The sequence below is a fragment of the Scyliorhinus canicula genome, chromosome 5 (assembly GCF_902713615.1).
Source record: "Scyliorhinus canicula chromosome 5, sScyCan1.1, whole genome shotgun sequence".
NCBI lineage: Eukaryota > Metazoa > Chordata > Chondrichthyes > Carcharhiniformes > Scyliorhinidae > Scyliorhinus > Scyliorhinus canicula.
The window spans coordinates 181,270,442-181,277,262 of NC_052150.1; the positions used below are offsets into that span (position 1 = coordinate 181,270,442).

Sequence of the window (6,821 nt, forward strand, 5' to 3'; positions counted from 1 at the left end):
GTGCAGTGCGGTCAGCGTAAGTTGAAGGTGGTTTGTGAAGGGGCTGTTCTCGAGTGACAGCTTTACCCGAAACACTACTTACGTAGTGTCGCCCACCCATCCTCCTCCTCTAACCAAAAAAAAAGTTCTGTCCGTTGGATTGCTAAACTAACAAGTTTTTTATTTTTATTTTTCAGTAGTTGGGAAGTTAGTTCAGTGGGAATGGAGGCTAGGGCAGTTGAATGTTCCTCCTGCAGAATGTGGGAGGAAAGGGTCACCTCTAGTGTCCCTTCTGACTACATCTGCGGGAAGTGCACCCAACTCCAGCTCCTCGAGAGCCGCGTTAGGGACCTGGAGCTGGATGAACTTCGGATCATTCGGGAGGCGGAGGAGGTTATTGAGAGGAGTAATAGGGAGGTAGTCACACCTCAGGTAAAAGAAGAAAGTAGATGGGTTACCGTCAGGGGAGGGAGAGGGAACCGGCAGGCAGTGCAGGGATCCCCTGTGGTCGTTCCCCTCTATAACAAGTATACCGTTTTGGAAACTGTTGCGGGGGACGACTTACCAGGGGTAAGCAATAGTGCACAGGTCTCTGGCACAGAGTCTGTCCCTGTTGCTCAGAAGGGAAGGGAGAAGAGGAACAGAGCACTTGTCATTGGGGACTCCATAGTTAGAGGAACAGACAGGAGGTTCTGTGGGAACGAAAGAGACTCACGGTTGGTGTGTTGCCTCCCAGGTGCCAGGGTTCGTGATGTCTCTGATCGTGTGTTTGGGATCCTTAAGGGGGAGGGGGAGCAGCCCCAAGTCGTGGTCCACATAGGTACCAATGACATAGGTAGGAAGAGAGATGGAGATTTGAGACAGAAATTCAGGGAGCTAGGGTGGAAGCTGAGAGCTAGAACAAACAGAGTTGTTATCTCTGGGTTGTTACCCGTGCCACGTGCTAGTGAAGTGAGAAATAAGGAGAGAGGGGAGTTGAACACGTGGCTACAGGGATGGTGCAGGAGGGAGGGTTTTGGTTTCCTGGATAATTGGGGCTCATTCTGGGGTAGGTGGGACCTCTACAAACAGGATGGTCTTCACCTGAACCAGAGGGGTACCAATATCCTGGGGAGGAGATTTGCTAGTGCTCTTCGGGGGGGGGTTTAAACTAATTCAGCAGGGGGATGGGAACCTAAATTGTAGTCCCAGTGTACAGGATGTTGAGAGTAGTGAGGTCAGGGATAGGGTTAAAAGTTCAAAAGAGGGCACCGGCAAGCAGGATGCTGGTTTGAAGTGTGTCTACTTCAACGCCAGGAGCATCCGGAACAAGGTGGGTGAGCTTGCAGCATGGGTTGGTACCTGGGATCTCGATGTTGTGGCGATTTCGGAGACATGGGTAGAGCAGGGTCAGGAATGGTTGTTGCAGGTTCCAGGATTTAGATGTTTCTGTAAGAACAGAGAAGATGGTAAAAGAGGAGGGGGTGTGGCATTGTTAATCAAGGAAAGTATTACGGCGGTAGAAAGGACGCTTGAGGGCTCGTCTACTGAGGCAGTATGGGCCGAGGTTAGGAACAGTAGAGGAGAGGTCACCCTGTTGGGAGTTGTCTATAGACCTCCGAATAGTTCCAGAGATGTAGAGGAAAGGATTGCAAAGATGATTCTTGACAGGAGCGAGAGTAACAGGGTAGTTGTTATGGGGGACTTTAACTTTCCAAATATTGACTGGAAATACTATAGTTCGAGTACTATAGATGGGTCAGTTTTTGTGCAGTGTGTGCAGGAGGGTTTTCTGACACAGTATGTAGACAGGCCAACAAGAGGCGAGGCCACATTGGATTTGGTACTGGGTAATGAACCCGGCCAGGTGTTAGATTTAGATGTAGGTGAGCACTTTGGTGATAGTGATCACAACTCGGTTATGTTTACTTTAGCAATGGGCAGGGATAGGTATATACCGCAAGGCAAGAATTATAGCTGGGGGAAAGGCAATTATGATGCTATTCGGCAAGATTTAGGATGTATAGGATGGGGAAGGAAACTGCAGGGGATGGGTACAATCGAAATGTGGAGCTTTTTCAAGGAACAGCTACTGCGTGTCCTTGATAAGTATGTACCTGTCAGGCAGGGAGGAAGTTGTCGAGCAAGGGAACCGTGGTTTACTAAGGAAGGTGAAGCACTTGTCAAGAGGAAGAAGAAGGCTTATGTTAGGATGAGACATGAAGGCTCAGTTAGGGCACTTGAGAGTTACAAGTTAGCCAGGAAGGACCTAAAGGGAGAGTTAAGAAGAGCGAGGAGAGGACACGAAAAGTCGTTGGCGGATAGGATCAAGGAAAACCCTAAGGCTTTCTATAGGTATATCCGGAACAAAAGAATGACTAGAGTAAGATTAGGGCCAATCAAGGATAGTAGTGGAAAGTTGTGTGTGGAATCAGAGGAGATAGGGGAAGCATTAAATGGATATTTTTCGTCAGTGTTTATACTGGAGAAAGACAATGTTGTCGAGGAGAACACTCAGGTTCAGTCGACCAGGCTAGATGGAATTGAGGTTCAAAAGGAGGAGGTGTTAGCAATTTTAGAAAATGTCAAAATAGATAAGTCCCCTGGGCCAGATGGGATTTATCCTAGGATTCTCTGGGAAGCCAGGGAGGAGATTGCAGAGCCTTTGTCCTTGATCTTTATGTCATCTTTGTCGACAGGAATAGTGCCGGAAGACTGGAGGATAGCAAATGTTGTCCCCTTGTTCAAGAAGGGGAGTAGAGACAACCCTGGTAATTATAGACCTGTGAGCCTTACTTCGGTTGTGGGTAAAATGTTGGAAAAGGTTATAAGAGATAGGGTTTATAATCATCTTGAAAAGAACAAGTTGATTAGCGATACTCAACACGGTTTTGTGAAGGGTAGGTCATGCCTCACAAACCTTATTGAGTTTTTTGAGAAGGTGACCAAACAGGTGGATCAGGGTAAAGCTGTTGATGTGGTGTATATGGATTTCAGTAAGGTGTTTGATAAGGTTCCCCACGGTAGGCTATTGCAGAAAATAAGGAAGTATGGAATTGAAGGTGATTTAGCGGTTTGGATCAGTAATTGGCTAGCTGAAAGAAGACAGAGGGTGGTGGTTGATGGCAAATGTTCATCCTGGAATTCAGTTACTAGTGGTGTACCGCAAGCATCTGTTTTGCGGCCACTGCTGTTTGTCATTTTTATAAATGACCTGGAAGAGGGTGTAGAAGGATGGGTTAGTAAATTTGCAGATGACACGAAGGTCGGTGGAGTTGTGGATGGTGCTGAAGGATGTTATAGGATACAGAGGGACATAGATAAGCTGCAGAGCTGGGCTGAGAGGTGGCAGATGGAGTTTAATGCGTTAAAGTGTGAGGTGGTTCACTTTGGAAGGAGTAACAGGAATGCAGAGTACTGGGCTAATGGCAAGATTCTTGGTAGTGTAGATGAACAGAGAGATCTCGGCATCCAGGTACATAAATCCCTGAAAGTTGCCACCCAGGTTAATATGAAATGAAATGAAAATCGCTTATTGTCACGAGTAGGCTTCAATGAAGTTACTGTGAAAAGCCCCTAGTCGCCACATTCCGGCGCCTGTCCGGGGAGGCTGGTACGGGAATCGAACCGTGCTGCTGGCCTGCTTTAAAAGCCAGCGATTTAGCCTTGTGAGCTAAACCAGCCCCTAGGGCTGTTAAGAAGGCATATGGTGTGCTAGCCTTTATAAGCAGGGGGATTGAGTTTCGGAACCACAAGGTCATGCTGCAGCTGTACATAACTCTGGTGCGGCCGCACCTGGAGTACTGCGTGCAGTTCTGGTCACCACATTATAGGAAGGATGTGGAAGCTTTGGAAAGGGTTCAGAGGAGATTTACTAGGATGTTGCCTGGTATGGAGGGAAGGTCTTACGAGGAAAGGCTCAGGGAATTGAGGTTGTTTTTGTTAGAGAGAAGGCTGAGAGGTGACTTAATAGAGACATATAAGATAGTCAGAGGGTTAGATAGGGTGGACAGTGAGAGTCTTTTTCCTCGGATGGTGATGACCAACACGAGGGGACATAGCTTTAAATTGAGGTGTGGTAGATATAGGACAGATGTCAGAGGCAGTTTCTTTACTCAGAGAGCAGTAGGGGTGTGGAACGCCCTGCCTGCAACAGTAGTAGACTCGCCAACTTTAAGGGCATTTAAGTGGTCACTGGATAGACATATGGATGAAAATGGAATAGTGTAGGTCAGATAGGCTTCAGATGGTTTCATAGGTCGGCGCAACATCGAGGGCCGAAGGGCCCGTACTGCACTGTAGTGTTCTATGTTCTACATGGAATCCAGGGAGAGGTGGCAAATTGGATATAAAATTGATTTGATGGCCGGAAGCAGAGGGTAATGTTGGAAGGATGCTTGTCGAACTAGAGGCTTGTTACTAGTGATGTGCTTCAGTGGTCAGTGCTCGGCCCATTGCTGTTTGTTATCTATATCAACGATTTGCTTGAGAATGTACAAGGCACGATCAGCAAGTGTGCAATTAACACTAAAATAGGTGGTATTGTAGACAGTGAGGAAGAAATGGGACAAGAAATGGCAAATGGAGTTCAATACAGGTAAGTGTTGCATTTTGGAAAGTCAAATCAAGGTAGGATTTTCACTTGAATGGTAGGACCTCAGGGAGTATCATGGAACAGAGGCTCCTTGGAGTTCAGGTGCACGGTTTTCCAAAGGTGGAGTCACAGGTAGAAAGGGTAGTGAAGAAGGCTTTTGGCATGTTAGCCTTCATCAGTCAGGTCATTGAGTATAGAAGTTGGAAAGTTATGTTGCAATTGTACAGGACGTTGGTGAAGCCGCACCTGGAGTATTGTGTTCAGTTTTTGTCACCTGGCTATTGGAAAAATGTTATTAAACTGGAAAGATTTACAAGGATGTTGCCAGGACTCAAGAGACTGAGCTATCGGGAGAGATTGGACAGTCTCGGACTTTTTTCTTTGAAGCGTAGGAGACGGAGGAGTAGTCTTATAGAGGTGTACAAGATCATGAGAGGCATGGATAGGGTGAATGCACTCGGTCTTTTTCCAGGGTTGGGGAAATCAAGAACTAGAGGACATACGCTTAAGTTAAGAGGGGAAAGAATTAATGAGAACCGGAGGAGCAACTTGTTTTACAGAGGGTGGTACGTATGTGGAATGAGCTGCCAGAGGAAGTAGTTGAGGCACAGACATTGACAACATTTAAATGGCATTTGGAAAGATACATGGATAGGAAAGTTTGTGGTGCTGTGCATGTGCACAGTAATGTATATAGTTGTCTATTAATGTATATAACTATTTATGCGACTTCTGACCAGCAGGTGGCGATGGAGATTCACCATGTGACTCCAGAGATCCGGCAGTTGGTAGTAACTCATACTAGAGGACAGTCGCATTAGAAGCTCCAGGAGAATTCACTGAATTCACTTTTTCGTGACCATTTGTATCATAGTTCATTAGTTATCTTTCCACGATCTTAGATATGGCTCCTCAAGCCAGCTCCTCCATTTACTACAATCATATTTGGTATTCTACCTCAATTCCTGCCTGATCAGTTCTCCGTGGTATCAAAAATCTATCAACCTCAGTTCAATATACCATGATGGAGCACCCACAACCGTTTGGGATTGACAATTCCAAAGAGTTCCAACCCCGAGTGAAAAAAAAAACTAACCTCAGTGCCAACTGATTAACTCCTTATACTGATATTGCTTTCTAAATTCCCTAGTCAGGGGAAATAACCTGTAAATCCTCTTCAGATTCTTGTGTGGTTCAATTAGGTAACCTATCATTTTTCCAAACGCGAAAGAGTACAGGTCCAATTTACTCAGCCATTCACTGTGCAACACCCTCTCACCCTGGGAACCAATTTTGTGAACCACACTGTATGACGCCAAGGCAAGTATACCCTCCTGAGACACCGTGACAGTAACACTTGCGTCTTCTTGTACTCTAATGTCTTTGTAATGAAAGCTAGCGTGACATTTACCTTCATCATTGCTTGCTGTACCCGATACTAAAGGCTGAATTTTTGCTCCCAAGTCAGAGAATTCCTGACTTGGCAAACCCGAATTGGGTAAAAGTGTTTATGCATAGGAGTCCTGGGTGGCACACTGGTGGGTGCTAACTGGAGTTGGGCTCATTGTCCCCAGTGTGGAAGCAGCTGTCGCTCAACACTCTGGAATACCATCCATAGCAATTTAGTGGCAAAATAGTGTGGAGGCAGCGATAGCTCAGCGCTCCCGAATACCATCCATAGCAATTTAGTGGCAACTCATGCTCCACACATGTAATTCTTTAACTTCTATGCCAATTCACCCAGTAAACACTAAAATAAAAGCAAAATACTGTGGATGGTGGAAATCTGAAATGCAGGTCTGGGTAGTCGCATATGTGGGAAAGATACATTAGAACGCTGAGGCAACCTCACACGCTCCACAGTATACTCGATCACATCTTAACTTGTCTTTATATCTATTTGGTGCCTCGTTATCCCTCTCGACTTTAAGCAGTATCACAGTTAAGGCTTCTAAAGATTATAGGGCCCCCATTCTTTGGGTGGCAAATCGTTTTGATCATATCTATTATGTGTGGCTATGCTGGAGGGTGGAAAAACAACAAAGTAAAAAGGAAAGGTCTGTGATAGGGATCAGAAGAGAATAAAGAGACAGTAAGAGTTGACTGGGCACTGGCCAAGCCAGAAGGTTAAGTAATGGACAAGTAAAGGATAGGGCCGCAGGATATGTGAACTGCAGCAATAATGAACATCTGTTAACTGGAAAGTCAACAACGCAAAAATAAAAGATCAATGCAATGGGGTCACATAATTTTCATCTAATATGCATTT

General features: G+C 45.7%; 1 pseudogene; it reads right to left on the reverse strand.

Annotated features, from left to right (window-relative positions):
• The window catches only part of LOC119966466, an 80,668-nt pseudogene that overhangs the window by 67,482 nt on the left and 6,365 nt on the right, over positions 1-6,821 (reverse strand).